The sequence below is a fragment of the Tursiops truncatus genome, chromosome 3, assembly GCF_011762595.2.
Source record: "Tursiops truncatus isolate mTurTru1 chromosome 3, mTurTru1.mat.Y, whole genome shotgun sequence".
Lineage (NCBI taxonomy): Eukaryota > Metazoa > Chordata > Mammalia > Artiodactyla > Delphinidae > Tursiops > Tursiops truncatus.
Window position 1 is genome coordinate 29,586,994 of NC_047036.1, and position 17,247 is coordinate 29,604,240.

The window sequence follows — 17,247 nt, forward strand, 5'->3', positions numbered from 1 at the left end:
TCATTACTGCTTCAAGACAAACACCTTTCATTGAACTTAGGAACCTGCTACCTCTGAAGTTGTAATGAATGCTGGTAGATCCTACCCTTCAAGATTCACAGCTCTTGTAGATTCAGAGATGAGGTGGTGGGCAAGGACAAGGAGAAAGCCAGAGCTGTTTAGCTTCAAAATCTGGAAGCTGCAGCTTCCTTTGCACATTTGGAAACTGGTGCTAAGCTCGACACCCTAACTAGAAATTTACCTCCTAGCCGGATCCTGGTGGGCACCCTCATTTCACTTTGAGGCAAGTAACGGTTCCCCAAGCATACTCTGAGCTATGAAAACTCTTATGGGATGTAAGTGCTGTTTCGTAATTCTTATGATTTTTGTCAAACTGCTTTTACTATTTTAATAAATAGTTTACCTAATGCAGTTTTTTAGGTCCCTCCGAGTGTAACAGGTTATATATATATAACAGGTTATAGCCTGTTCAATGTAACAGGCTACATTGAAAGAGATTCCTGTTACTAGAGAACCATCGTTTCTGCTTTAAATGGCTGGTATTTATCTCCTGCTTCACAATGGTCATGGTAGGAGGCTGAGGTATTTTCTTGCTGAATTACATAAAGCTATCAATATGCTATCTAAAGCAATTCTACTCCAATAAAGGTGTTAAAAATAAAAGAAATTGAAAAATTAAAAAGATATTTTAAATATAAAAGAAAAAAGAAGATGCTTATGTTGGCATTAAGTAAGAGTGAAAGAGGGCACCAACACTATGTGTTCCCCACATTTGTTGGTATCACAGAATCTAACAACATTAAAAAGTATTCGTATAACTTACTGGGTTTGTTTTCATTGGAACGCTTATTATAGTATCAAAAATGTCTTCTGATTCATTAGTGAAATAAAATAATTGTGCTCTATATTAAAAATACATATATATTCTACCTAGCTGTGGACCTCACTAAACGTATTATCATGTAGGTAAATCAGATAACCCACAAAACTGTAAGCCAGGCCTTGAGAGAAATGAATGTTTTAAAAAGTGTTTTACAATGAGAAAAAAAAAAATATATATATATATATAAGAAGAGAGAATAGCATAATAAGCCCTATGCACCCATCACTTGGATTTAGTCATTATTAGCTCATGGATAATCTTGTTTCTAATGTGTGTTTCATCACAACCACTTTTCCCCCTCTCTCCTCCACTGCATTTGAAGCATCCCAGACATAATTGCATTCATAAATATTTCAATATGTATTTCTAAATTGCAAGGACTTTGAAAAATAGAACCATAATAAAAGTGTCACCTTTTTAACAATTAAGCATGATTCCTTAATGTGATTAAATATCCAGGTGGTATTTTGCTCAAATTGGGACCCAAAAGTCCACACATTGTATTTGGTTGCTATGTCTGTCTCTCTTTTTTTTTTAATAGTAGTCTTTTATTTATTTATTTATATATTTATTTTTGACTGTGGTGGGTCTTCATTTCTATGTGAGGGCTTTCTCTAGTTGTGGCAAGCGGGGGCCGCTCTTCATCGCGGTGTGCGGGCCTCTTCACTATCGCGGCCTCTTTTGTTGCGGAGCACAGGCTCCAGACGTGCAGGCTCAGTAGTTGTGGCTCACAGGCCTAGTTGCCCCGCGGCATGTGGGATCTTCCCAGACCAGGGCTCGAACCCATGTCCCCTGCATTAGCAGGCAGATTCTCAACCACTGAGCCATCAGGGAAGCCCACTATGTCTCTTTAAGTCTTTTTTATTCTGTAGGTTTCTCTCTGAGAGGAAATGTTGCTTGAAAATTAGCGTCTACATTTACCCTAATGCAGGATCTAGTGTTTCAAAGAATTCCCCTAGATGCCTCCATTTTTCTTACTCACAAATGAATGTAAAGCTGGGAAAAAAGAGAAGGAAAGGAATGGTCAGCTGACCATAGAGCCAGCTTTCTAACCCCAGCACTCCCACTAGTGTACTGTGTAACCTTGAACTAGGAACTTAACATCTCTGAGTTTGTGTCTTCATTTGTCAAATGAAACAAATGTTTAGTAAGCAATGCAAGAAAGTATTCAACACTTGCTCTGTCGATATGAAGGCCTGGAAAGGGAAGGGGTATCCTGTTTTATCTTTGGCTAAAGCCTGAGAAGAAAAAATAGATTTAAAACTGAGAATCTGAGTAGAATTTGGGAGTGTATTTGAAAATCTAGGCCTTCAAGTCTCAAACTTGGCTGACAACCATAATTACCGAGGGAATGTGGTAAAGTTAGAGAGTTTTGAGCCCCAATTTCAGAGTCTGGGGTATGGGGTATATATATAGTAAAAATCTATATATGTATTTTTTTTACATAACTGCCACCCCCCAATGCCAGCATTATTGAGATGCAGTTGACACATAACACTGTGTAAGTTTAAGGTGGTACACGTGTTCATTTGACGCATTTTTTATATTGCAAAATGATTATCACCACAGCATTAGCTACCATCGCCATCTTGTCACACAGTTACCATTTCTTTTTTGTGGTGGGAACTTTTAAGATTTACTCTGTCCTAGCAATATTCAAGTATATGATATAGCACTATTAGCTATAGTCACCATGCTGTACATTAGATCCTCAAACTTGTTAATCTTATAACCGGAAGTTTGTACTCCTTGACCAATAATACTCGATAACCCCTGGCAACCGCCACTCTACTCTGTTTCTCAGAGTTTGGCTTTTTTTAGATGGCATCAGTGTAAAGTCCTCTTATCAAAGTAAACAAGCATAACCTGCATAAACAGATCTGGTTTGCTCCACTACTTCATTCCTTATATCTTTCCTGAGGACTGATGAAACCAAACAAACACTCCCTAAACATAGTAGTTTCCAGTCCGTGACCTAAGAGTATAGACACAGTACCGGGGAAAGCTTGCTGCCTGGTTCCTCCATGTCCCGCTGTTGTGTATCATTGAGTGAGCCCTGGGCAGTGACCCTGTGACTGAGTCAGGAGCAGGCTCTTATACTGCATGTTCTGTTACACTTCTGCTCTCAGAGGCCTCTCTGTTTTGACTCACCAGTTTCTATTGGAAATAAGCCAGTGTAGCCGAAAGCAGTATGTTATAGGAGTACTGTATGTGAAATAACATCAGATGTATCAACCATAGTAAGTATCAGCTATAATAAGCCATAGCCGTTACTTTTCAGACACACCACCAAGTTAGTAGTACACAATGGGCATGTTATATTTTGCTTTTTGCTTGTAAATAAAAGCAAAAAGTCAGAATACAAAAGGTGAAGTCTGCCTGGGTCAAGAAACAGGTGAATAATATCTTTGCTTGCAGTTTGTTTAAAAATGAGTTAGAATCCTCTGAAAGCCAAGCTTTTTCCCTTATCAGCTCTCTCTGATGCCAAAACGATGCCACCAGTTTCCTTGGTCTAGGTTCTTCCTTCCCTCCCATATCCTTTCCACTTAACCTGTGTCTTTGTACTCCCACAAGAGTAGAGTAGAATGGCGTGTCACAGGTAAACAGTTGATCTTATCAGCTGATGCTTTTGGAGTGATACTGGAAAAATTGATATTTGATTATTAGAATTCTCAGAAAGCTATGAATTCTAATCATAAGATATCAGTTTTATAATCTAAATGGTTCTCGGTTTATAGGAGAATTTTCTTTGTTCAATTGAACCATGTTTAAAAAGTATTGTATGTTACACATGCATTGTACATTAGTTCACAAGTGAGTTACTTGTTTAATAATAACTTGCCTTGTTTCAAAAGTATGTATGATACCTAGTTGACAAGTTTACCTACTCTTTGAGGGTCTTAAGACTGTTTTGAATGACAAGTATTATATATATACAAAGCAGTAGTATTGCATTCATCACTCTCATTCCTAGAGCATAAGATAAAAGACCCTTAATAGAATCCAAACACAAAACTATGAGACCCTGGGCTGAGCCCAAAGCACTGCAGGAATTATTAAATGGTTATTGCAGTTCAAGACTGGTGAACAAGTGTTAAGACTTTAGATTTTCTATTGATTTTAAATAACAGATCCCTTGCTCCTCTGTATCAGCCAGTGGTAGATTTTTTTTGTTTGAAATCCTCTTCCTTCCACCTAAGACATTATAGATGAGAATGTTGTGTTTCAAAACCTCACAATGACTCACGTAACATGTGTATCACAAAGTACCATCAAGGCAGGCTTTTGAAGCTGTTCAGAGTTGTGTTACTCTAAGTTACTGTATGTTATTAGCTCAAAGAATTTCCGAAGTAGTACAGTTAGCTGGACTCCCATGATTGCTATTTGTAGAAACAAAAGAGATGCAGATGGTTGTATTAGAGATTGTTCTGCTGGAATACTTACTCCTGTCAATAGATTCAGAAGGCTACACTGGCATAGCACCAAATTGCTTATTTATCAAAGTTGCTCACCGTTCTGAAATTGCTACCATTGAATGCCAACATTTGAGTTTTGGTTATCAGAAATATTGCCACACTCCATGAACATTGCCTTGGCAGTTCAAACTAATTCTAGGTCTTTCACAGCAGCCTCAGATATGGCTGCCATAGGGCTCCCTCTGGAGGTCAGCAGAGTCCAAGGTCAGTTAATAAAATAGCCTTGGCCTCAGGATAAACCCATGTTTTTTCATCCAGCACCCACAAGAATGGGGTCTTATATTTGTGAGCTTAGGAAATGATTATCTGTATGTGAGATTGTAGGAAAGTTACCTGATTATGGGTGTGATTTGATCATTGCTATGTTCCGATATTTAATCTCTGTAGCTTTACATTTCCCTATCTTTACTGAAGTCTTTTAGCCAAAGTGAAAACACAACAAAATAAAGCCAAAGATCAGAAAAATACCGAGTTTTAATTTGCTCGTTCGTTTGTTTTAAGTGGCAAGGAAACACAGAGTACAGTGGTTCTGGTTCCATAATGTCCACCATCTGGGTAAGAGCAAATGTTCCTGCAGAGTCTGAATTCCATCTAAAAGTGTTTGAAGTACCCAGGAAGCAGGGTCAGCAGGTTTGCAGAAGAACTGAAATCTCTGAAGGTAAATACTCATTAACTGGGATCATTTCCAAAATAAAGCAAACTAACTTGCACCAGATCAAACTCTTGTTACTTCATTTGAGTTTACGTTTATAAGAATAAAATAATAACTAAACTATGTTCCTCATCCTCTCCCTCCCTCCTTCCTTCCTTCCTTCCTTCATTTATTCATTTCCTCTCTTTTTTTCTTTCTCTGTTTCTTCTTTCACTCATTTCTTTTATGTTAGCTAGGTGGAATATAATATATAATAAATTAATTTAATTATTCTATATCTGGGATTTGTTTCAAAAATAATTTAAATGAAAGATATGAGGGGTATAGATGAAATAACATTGGTCATAAATTGATAATTATTAAAACTAAGGGATGGGTACATGGGATTTATTATACTTTCATGTCTACTTTTTTTTTTAACATTTCCACTATAAAAAGTTTTGTAATTACTCAGTGAATCTAATTGAAATTGTACAAGAAATAGGCAATGTGCTAAATTTATTAGGATGTGGAGAGAAACTCTTCAAATTTCCCATTTTTTACTCCACATATTATAAAACATATACAAATATAGGAAATGTTAATATTCATAATGTATTCATGTAGTAGTATAAGAATACAATTTATAAACAAACAAAGGAAACCACACTGGGATACATTCTTAAATATCTGGGCCATAATCATCAAATTCAGAAACCTCTGTGGCAGAGACAGAAGGCTGGACGTATGTGAAAATGACACTGTCATTTAAAGAGAAACAAACAGTCATTTTACTCATTACTTCTCAACTGTACAGATGTTCTCTTCTATACCATTTTTCTTATTTTCTTATTTCTATTTCTAAAAATACAATTAGATTGTGTCTTAGTTTGGGCTGCTATACAAAATATCATAGACTAGTGGCTTATACACAACAGAAATCTCTTGTCACAGTTCTGGAAGGTAGACTTCCGAGATCAGGGTACTAGCATGATAGGTTCTTGTGAGAGTCCTCTTCCAGGTTGCAGACTGCCGACTTCTCACTGTCCTCACACAGTGGAAAGAGGGTGAGGGAGCTGTCTGGGGTCTCTTTTATAAGGGCACTAATCCCATTCATGAGGGCTCCCTCATGACCTAATCACTCCCCACAGGGCCTACTTCCTATCAGCATCACATTGGGGGGATTACAACATATGAATTTGGGAGAACACAAATATTCAGTCCATAACAGATTGTATTTGCAAAGATGGAAGAGAGTTTTCATCCAAATTCAGCTCCTTCATGAGGCATTGAGGAAAAAATATCTACGAGCTTTTTGTATTCCCACATACATGACTTCAGAGGCCTGCCCACAATATTCAATGAATATTAACTAACTTCTTACTGTAGAACTACAAACACAGACAGATCTATGAGTGTGTGAGCACACACACACACACACACACACACACACACACACACACACGTATGCCCCTTATCCCCCTGGCATTCACAACTGGCATGTGAGAATCAGGTGTTGTAGCTCAGACTTTGATCTTCAGCTTTAAATAATAACAGCACCTAGTGAGCTGCAGGTGGGAAATTCTGGACCAGTTTCAGGGCTCCCTGAACATTTGCATCAGTACCAGGGCCATTGAAACCACTCCCTAATTTCTCATGAGGACCCAGAGTGGCTGGGCTTGAAGAAGATGGAAGGATCAGAATATAGGATCCCTCTCATTGTCTCAGAGATCCAGTGGGGTAACCATATGAGAGTGGTAGAGGGTAAATCGAGAAAGAATCAGCCTTCCACATCTGATCATTTGATTATTTCTCGATTTGATGGGAGCTTGAAGCTCTCCCAGGAACTCCAAAACCTGGATTTACGTGTTATTGGCACAATTAGGTGAAACTACTAGCACGTTTTTCTGTATATTACACATATCAGTTACATCAGCAAACATACTTCTTCACTGTCACCTTTTTGAAGTAAACCTGTGTAGACAGTCAATCCTAAACAGAAACTTTAAGAAGGCAGTAGAGAACAGATATTTTAAAGTTACTTGTAGGAAAGACTAATCAAAATAGCAGGCCAAGCACACACTTCCAAATCCATTCAAATGATTAAAAATTGTACAAAGAGAAAAATTTTAAACATAGATGTTTAAAATATAGACGTTATACATTAGAAAGTTATCTTCATGTATCTGCCATAATTGGACAAGAAACTATGAGGACTCACAAGAAGATAAAAAAGGGAAGGAATCTAAACAATAAGAGTGGAGTAAAGCATGGTAGAGAGGAAGCTTGGGGTCAATAAATATAGGTAACATGGGCAATCATCACATATTAATGAAAAAACTGCATGTGGAACAGAGGCATTTAGCCACAGGATAAATGCTGATAGTTGTCCTTTTTTTTTTTTTTTTTAAACATCTTTATTGGAGTATAATTGCTTTACAATGGTGTGTTAGTTTCTGCTTTATAACAAAGTGAATCAGCTATACATATACATATGTTCCCATATCTCTTCCCTCTTGAGTCTCCCTCCCTCCCACTCTCCCTATCCCACCCCTCTAGGTGGTCACAAAGCACCGAGCTGATCTCCCTGTGCTATGCGGCTGCTTCCCACTAGCTATCTATTTTACATTTGGTAGTGTATATATGTCCATGCCACTCTCTTGCTTTGTCACAGCTTACCCTTCCGCCTCCCCATATCCTCAAGTCCATTCTCTAGTAGGTCTGTGTCTTTATTCCCGTCTTACCCCTAGGTTCTTCATGACATTCTTTTTTCTTAGATTCCATATATATGTGTTAGCATACAGTATTTGTCTTTCTCTTTCTGACTTACTTCACTGTGTATGACAGACTCTAGGTCCATCCACCTCACTACAAATAACTCAACTTCGCTTCTTTTTATGGCTGAGTAATATTCCATTGTATATATGTGCCACATCTTCTTTATCCATTCATCCGATGATGGACACTTAAGTTGCTTCCATCTCCTGGCTATTGTAAATAGAGCTGCAATGAACATTTTGGTACATGACTCTTTTTGAATTATGGTTTTCTCAGGGTATATGCCCAGTAGTGGGATTGCTGGGTCATGTGGTAGTTCTATTTGTAGTTTTTTAAGGAACCTCCATACTGTTCTCCATAGTGGCTGTACCAATTCACATTCCCACCAGCAGTGCAAGAGTATTTATTCCCTTTTCTCCACACCTTCTCCAGCATTTATTGTTTCTAGATTTTTTGATGATGGCCATTCTGACAGGTGTGAGATGATATCTCATTGTAGTTTTGATTTGCATTTCTCTAATGATTAATGATGTTGAGCATTCTTTCATGTGTTTGTTGGCAGTCTGTATATCTTCTTTGGAGAAATGTCTATTTAGGTCTTCTGCCCATTTTTGGATTGGGTCATTTGTTTCTTTAATATTGGGCTGCATGAGCTGCTTGTAAATTTTGGAGATTAATCCTTTGTCAGTTGCTTCATTTGCAAATATTTTCTCCCATTCTGAGGGTTGTCTTTTGGTCTTGTTTATGGTTTCCTTTGCTGTGCAAAAGCTTTGAAGTTTCATTAGGTCCCATTTGTTTATTTTTGTTTTTATTTCCATTTCTCTAGGAGGTGGGTCACAAAGGATCTTGCTGTGATTTATGTCATAGAGTGTTCTGCCTATGTTTTCCTCTAAGAGTTTGATAGTTTCTGGCCTTACATTTAGGTCTTGATGAAAGAAATTAAAGATGATACAAATAGATGGAGAGATATACCATGTTCTTGGATTGGAAGAATCAACATTGTGAAGATGACTATACTCCCAAAGCAATCTACAGATTCAATGCAGTTCCTATCAAACTACCACTGGCATTTTTCACAGAAATAGAAAAAATTTTTCACAACTTGTATGGAAACACAAAAGATCCCGAATAGCCAAAGCAATCTTGAGAACGAAAAACGGAGCTGGAGGAATCAGGCTCCCTGACTTCAGACTATACTACAAAGCTACAGTAATCAAGACAGTATGGTACTGGCACAAAAACAGAAAGATAGATCAATGGAACAGGATAGAAAGCCCAGAGATAAACCCACACACATATGGTCACCTTATCTTTGATAAAGGAGGCAGGAATGTACAGTGGAGAAAGGACAGCCTCTTCAATAAGTGGTGCTGGGAAAACTGGACAGGTACATGTAAAAGTATGAGATTAGAACACTCCCTAACACCATACACAAAAATAAGCTCAAAATGGATTAATGACAGTTGTCCTTTAAGAATGTGAGTTATCTGCCTGGAAGAAGCTTTTAAGCTGGGACCAGAAAGAGAAGGAGAGCTGGAAATGCCCTAGGACCACCCTTTCTCACCTCCTGGCTGGAAAAAGGTATGGAGAGAGACTGGAGAAGAAAGTAGATCTGTTCAGGAAAGCAGTACACTAAAGGCTTCCACTTCTTTGCAGTCACTCCTCCTTTGCAGTAATGGGAGGATGTCTGTCTGCTCTGTATCCATGAACCCCAAAGTGAAGTCTGTCAACACAACTAGCACACTGACACAAAGTATGCAGTCAGCCCTCAGGAGAAGACCTGCTGGGGGAAAAGACCCATGTAACTGCAGAGGAAAGTGATGCTAACTCCCAAAGCAGTGACCTAAATTTTTACTCATAAATATGAATGGCTAATGCAGCATCATCAGATATTTGAGAAAAACCAGTAGAAGAAAGGAAAAGGACCAGGATTAAGCAAAGGGTTAAGCAAACAGAACAGATTTCTCTGGAAAAAATAGAAATAATGCAGAAAACCAAAGAGAACTTAAAAAAAATAGTTTTATTTAGTGTCCTCAGAGAGAGAAAGGATATTACATCCATAATACAAGAATAGGTCATCATGAAAAAAATGAGCTATTATGGCAATATAAAAATTATTTGAAATTAAAAATATGATTGTCAAAGTATTTTTAATTACTAAAAACTGACTTGAGTAATAAACATAATTAAAGATAGAATTAGTCGAATAGAAGGTAAAAATAAAGGAAATCTCAAAGGTGTGCAGAGCAAAAAGGCAGACAGAAATGTGTAAACAAACTGAAACATGGAAGTTCAGTGTAGGAGGTTCATCTACTCCTCCACTTACTAGTTGTGACCTTGGGCAAGCTGCACGTTACTAATATCCAACCTTAAATGTGCATTTACTATTTGCCAGTACTAAGTCCTTATACATATTAACTCATCTCATCCACTCAGCATTCCTCTATCTGTAGGATATCTTTCTATCTGCCATGATCTACTACACCCTTGATTTGAGGAGCTGGATGCTCTGTAGTACTTTCACCTAATAAATTAGTCTCTTTATAAAATACCAATTAAGTGCATAGAGAGTCCACAACCTACATTTCACCCCTCCTTTCAAAGGTTAGCCAGGGATTCTCTCTGTGCCTCCCTGCAAATTGTGTGGTGCCTGTGGTAGAGGGAAAACATAAGGCACAAACATAGAAGCATCTAGTCATACAGCCAAGAAATCTCAGAGACAAGAGTCAATGCCAAAACAGGCAGTGGTAATCCACTGACATGTGGTTTTGGCCTAAACAGAGCTTCAAATAATACTGAATTAACAATCAACCTTTCTTTTAAAAGACTTGTAGATTTTGTCCAAAATTCTAAATTGTAGTTTCTTATGACAAAATTGGAATATTTGCCCCCCATCTTCCAAAAAAGCAACAAGTCTGCTAATTAAGGCAGGCCTATTGTAATAAATAGACTCTAAAATATAGTCCCTCGAAGAAGATAGAAATTTCTTTCTTTCTCACATAATAGTCCAGAGATGAGCAGGTGATCCAAACTGAATAGGTGGCTCTATCTGAGGTCCTCCACGAACCCTGGTGGCTTCTAATATTTTGTTCCAAAAGAAACATTTTTATTTAACTTTTTTGATTAAAGAAATGACTACCTACACCAAAAAACACTTTTTTTGCCTCCTGCAGATATTCAGATATTGAATAAATTGAGGCAAATTTACATCTCCTGCATCTTGCAGATGACAAATAGAAATTTAAAAGCACTAATATTTATAAAGTACTGTTTTGAAGATTATAGATAAAGATATAGTAAAACAAAGTGAAAACCAATAAAAAGTCCTCTGCAAAGCATTACATGTGACCTATAATGACCTGCATGGTGCTAAAGAAGAGAGAAAATATGCAATGCTCTGTCTTCATTAGAACACAGGTACCTCATTTGTACTAACTGCAAATGTTAACCTGATAGTACCTTCATATTCTTATTCACTCTGTAGTGGACATTGTTGAATGCCTGCCCAACAGCCATTTCCTCCTCTCCCCTTGTTGACAGAACTCTGATCTTGTGCAGCCATGTGCTTCAGGGGAGCTAGGCCTCATCCCCATCATCAGGGATTATTCTGACTCATCATGAAGATCCCATTCTCCTTGCACTAAATATTTGTGAGAAAATAAATGCTTTGAATACAGCCTGGCTCTAATTTGTACCATGTCAAATAGCTTTTATGATGAATAGAAATGATACTGATAAATATTAAACATTTAGTATCATAATTTCCAGGAGAGAGAAGTCATTCCATCAACATGGACTGGCTTGGAGCCATCCCTGCAGCTGCTTCACCTTTCACTATAACAACGCTGAGAGCAGCAGGACCCTTGTCTTTGGAAACAGCACACACTTTGCCAATATCAATACAATACTTGTTTAGCTCTGACCTTTCTACGTCTCCATTCCTCTTATTATTGCATGTAGTAGTCACTGGTATAGGAATCTGTACCCAACAAAGATGCCCCTGGGCTTTTCATACTCTGTGCTGTCCCTGAAATGCCCTTTCTCTTGCCTATTCATTCTTCAACACTTAGATACCCCGGCACCACCCTCTTCAGGACAGAGTTAATCACACCCTCTTCTGGTCTGGAACTATATTTTGAATATATTTCTGTCATTGTACATATTATATTTCCTGATAATTACCTGTACGTATATGTTTCTTCTCAGTAAGATAGGAGTGCATTGGGCTTAATTATGGTGCTTTTGTTTTGTTTTTGTTTTCGTTTTTTGTGGTACGTGGGCCTCTCACTGTTGTGGCCTCTCCCGTTGCAGAGCACAGGCTCTGGACGCACAGGCTCAGCGGCCATGGCTCACGGGCCCAGCCGCTCCGCGGCACGTGGGATCCTCCCGGACCAGGGCACAAACCCGTGTCCCCTGCATCGGCAGGCGGACTCTCAACCACTGCGCCACCAGGGAAGCCCAATATATGGTGCTTTTATTATTTATTTATTTATTTAAATATATTTATTTATTTGGCTGCTCGGGTCTTAGTTGCAGCATGCGGGATCTTTAGTTGCAGCATGTGGGATTTTTTAGTTGCAGCATGTGGGATCTAGTTCCTCGACCAGGGATCGAACCCATGTCCCCTGCATTGGGAGCATGGAGTCTTAACCACTGGACCACCAGGGAAGTCCCTATATGGTGCTTTTAAATTAGAAATAAATAGAAGAGAGGAAAGGAGCCAATAAGAAAGAAAAGAAGAAGGGAGGGAAGGGAAGAGGAAGGAAAGAAGGAAAAATGTTATGGTTTCTTTCTTTTTCCTCGATGAGACCACGATGAAATAACCAACCTGTCAAGTGTTTAGATCCTAGCAGATCATTCCCCAAATTGGGAAAATTTCTGCTCCATCCATGGTTAAGAAACCAAGTGGAAGAAATTGCATCCAAATTTTCTAGAAAAATTGTTTGGGAAAAGTAGATTAGATGACTGTAAAGAAGTGGTTGATACCATACACAAAAATAAACTCAAAATGGATTATAGACCTAAATGAAAGACCAGATACTATAAAACTACTAGAGCAAAATATAGGCAGAACACTCTTTGTCATAAATTGCAGCAATATCTTTTTGGATCCACCTCCTTGAGTAATGGAAATAAAAAGAAAAATAAACAAATGGTACCTAATTAAACTTAAAAGATTTTGCACAACAAAGGAAACCATTAACAAAACGAAAAGACAACCCACAGAATGGGAGAAAATATTTGCAAATGATGCGACCAACAAGGGGTTGATTTCCAAAATATAAACAGCTCATGCAGCTCAATATCAAAAAAACTAACAACCCAATCAAAAAACGGGCAGAAGACCTAAATAGACATTTCTACAAAGAAGACATACAGATGTCTAAGAATCACATGAAAAGATGCTCAACATCGCTGATAATTAGAGAAATGCAAATCGAAACTACAATGAAGTATCACCTCACACTGGTCAAAATGGCGATCGTCAAAAAGTCTACAAACAATAAATGCTGGAGAGGGTGTGGAGAAAGGAAACCCTCCTACACTGTTGATGGGAATGTCAATTGGTGCAGCCACTATGGAGAACAGTATGGAGGTTCCTTAAAAAACTAAAAAATAGAGTTGCCGTATGATCCAGCAATCCAACTCCTGGGCATATATCCAGAGAAAACCATACTTCAAAAAGATACATGTACCCCAATGTTCATTGCAGCACTACTTACGATAGCCAAGACATGGAAGCAACCTAAATGTCTATTGACAGAGGAATGGATAAAGAAGATGTGGTACATATATACAATGGAATATTACTCAGCCATAAAAAAATGAAATAATGCCATTTGCAGCAACATGGATGGACCCAGAGATCATCATACTAAGTGAAGTGAGTCAGAGAAAGACAAATATCATATGATATCACTTATATGTAGCATCTAAAAAAAATGATACAAATGAATTTATTTACAAAACAGAAACAGACTCACAGACTTAGAAAACAAACTTATGGTTACCAAAGGGGAAAGGTTGGGGTGAGGGGTAAATTAGGAGTTTAGGATTAACATATACACACTACTATATATAAAATAGATAATCAACAAGGACCTACTGTATAGCACAGCAAACTCTACTCAAAATTCTGTTATTAACCCATGTGGGAAAATAATCTGATAAAGAATATATATATATATATATGTATAACTAAATAACTTTGCTGTACACTTGAAACTAACACAACATTGTAATCAACTATACTCCAATATAAACTACAAATTAAAAAAAAGAAGTGGTTGACATTTGGAATAAACAGAAAGAATAAAGTGCTACTGACCTAAGAGGCAAAGTTAGACTTTAATATCATTTAAATGAGATAAGGTTCATTGAATTGGAAGGGCTGTGAAATCAGGCAGGCCTGCTGGAATCTGGGCTTTACCCCATGCTGGCAGTGTGACCTTGAGCAGCTTACCATCTGCCAGCTTCTGTTTCTGCATTAGACAAAATTAGTACAGTAATACCTGTCTTATAAGATCAATATGTAGTCTATATTGGGTGAGGTAACTACATCTATCTCAATGCTGGGCACAAGCCGTTTAGATGTTAGCATCTTCCATGCATAGCAAGTACTAACTTAGAATATATATATACGCATGTATATACATACATATATATATACACACGCACACACATTTCTTCCCACTAATATATATATGTACTTATATTTAACATACATATATACGTGGTGTGTATTTTATATATATATATGTATATATACATACACACACACACACACACACAGTTGACCCTCAAACAAAGTGGGGGTTAAGGGCAACGACCCTCTGAGGAGTGGAAACTTCCTGTATAATTTATAGTTGTAGCCGTGGTTCCCGGTATCCGCATGCAAGGACTGAGCCAATTGTGGATTGTGTAGTACTGTAGTATCTACTGGGAAACAACTGTGTATAAGTGGACCTGTGCAGTTCAAACCCATGTTGTTCAAGAGTCAACTGTATACTTAGATAGATAAGTATATATATATATATATATATATATATATATATATATATATATATACTTAGAAGAAATATGTATACATATATATGCACACACATGTACTGAGCTGGGGAGGACTCATGGTGGAAGTGGGGATACTGACCAGGATGAGAGGAGTGCCCTGGCTGGTGAATAGCGAAGGAGTTTTTAGGGCTGTTGGGCCAGCTCATACATATTCTGAGTTCTACTCTGTAGTGATTCTTTTAGGATGAGTCAACTCTCCATAGAACCAACATTCCCAGGCGAATTTCTTCCACCTAATTTGAAGCCTGTGGATTGCACGGGCCTCAGTAAGGGGGCATGAAGATTCTCTGAGGACAGGGACCATGTCCAGTTCAACTTTGGGTCCCAAGTGTGGCGCACTGAGACTGGCACCCCAGAGGTGGCAGTGAATTTCATCAGAAGAAGGAACTCGTGAAATCACGCTAAGGTCCTGTCTGAGGCCTAACTCCTGAGATTTACATCAACAGCAGAACCCAGAAGTTCTTGCCAAACTTTTCTTTGATGACATCTTTTTAAGACCTGCATAATATCAAGCAGGAAAGAAGTAGGGCTTCATTCTTCCTTGACTTACCTCACATTCCCATTTTCTCTCAGTGCAAGGAAAACTTTGTCAGCTCTGTGGCTGAGACAGCAGCCTTTCAGCTGTAGGAATTTTCCAGTTGCATGAGAGAGCTTCATTAGAAACCATCTGTACTCTCACCCTGCAAAGGAATAAAAAGAAGAAGAAAGAAAGAAATGATGACTCCAAAAAACAGATATTTTTGCTTTTTCTTTTCCTGACTCTATTTTCATGTGTTATTAGCTGTATGTTTAAAATTATGTCATTGTTTATGATTTATAAAGTTCTAAATAAAATACTGTTTACAGTTACACAAAGCACAGAAGATGTTAGCTAAATATGACGGAAAGATGGCGATAGCTCTCCAGTCTGAACGCAAGAGGAGAGCCCCGCTGGGAGCTGACTAACATGATTTGTTTAGTCAGCGTTTGGCAGCCCCAGTGAAGGACAAACAGAGCAGATACCAAGTGGAAATATCTGCACTACATGTCAGAGAGTCAGCCAGGCTTGATATAAGAAATAACATTGTTTGAGGGAATTAGAATTACGAAATGAAGTATGTATGTAAGTAGGAACTGTTTAAAAACTATTAAGTAAAAATATATGGTTTCCCCTTTTAGAACTCCTTTGAAACAAACTTTATAAACCTCATTTTGAGTTTATAAGTAGGCAAGCATTTAATAGTTTAAAGAGGCATATTCACTTAAGTTCCAAAAGGCTGACTGATAATTAAGATTCCTGAATTGTCTAGCAGAACATGGCAGAGATTTGGTTTCAAAATTGTTTCAGGTGAAGTATTACATTTCAGAAAAGTCTCTGTGTGGTTTGGGAAGCTGATTCACAGACTTTGGAGTCCACCTGGTATTATGTTCTAGGCCAAAAAAAGGCATGAAAGTCATGAAAGAAGCGACGTCCTCCCACCCCCAATGTGATGTAAAGCCTGTTCCACCACAGCCGGATGGTGAACAGTTCTTGGATTGAATCATAATGGCCTATAAGGGCCCTTGTACACCTCCAGTGGCAGAAAGAACTCACCAGGCAAACCGTGTAACAGAGCTTGTCCAAATTCTTAAAGGGATTCAGGATCTGCTGGGTTGGATCACAGGCCATGGAGAACAGAATCAGAAGATATTAACTCATTTGGCATCACTTCTTGCCTACTAGCTCAGTAGTTCTCAACCCTGGCTGCACATTAGAATCCCCTGGGGAATTTTAAAGCATTCTGATGCTTGGGCCCCACCGCCAGAAAATTTGAATATATTGATTCAAATTAGAGCTTGGGAGCAAATATTTTTCAAGAGTTCCCCAAAGTGATTCAAATTAATAGCTGGGATTTTAAAACATGGCTCTAGACTATAAACTCCTTGAGGGCATGCTTACTACCACCACTCATCTTAGCATCTACTGTAATGCCTGGTCCATGGCACATGATAAATATTGTTGAGGTGAGTGAAATAGAATAAAAACAAAGGGTTCTCTTCTAAACCAAGATCAGCAATGTTGCTGCCAGTTCTTTATGTTTATCTCTACACCTTGATACATACCAGTGGGTCACATGGTACTTGTTAGCACAGTACCTCACTTAGACCTGGCGAAGTAGGGCCCACACTTTGGAGGGCCTTCCTCGAAATTTCTAAGTCTCTTCCAGTGCCTATGATTGACTGGGAATGGCAGTGCCCTCTTTGTTTCTGCACTCTCTGTTTTGCCTGTGTGCTCAACCAGATACCTCCAGGAGCTTCTAGTCTCAGGAGAGAGGGATTTGACAGACAGCAGTTCCTACAATCCTGACGTCCCCACAGATATTGAAGCAGATGTTGAGTTTGAAAAGTACAATTTCTGAACCTTGTGTTTTAAATAAGAACATTAACAG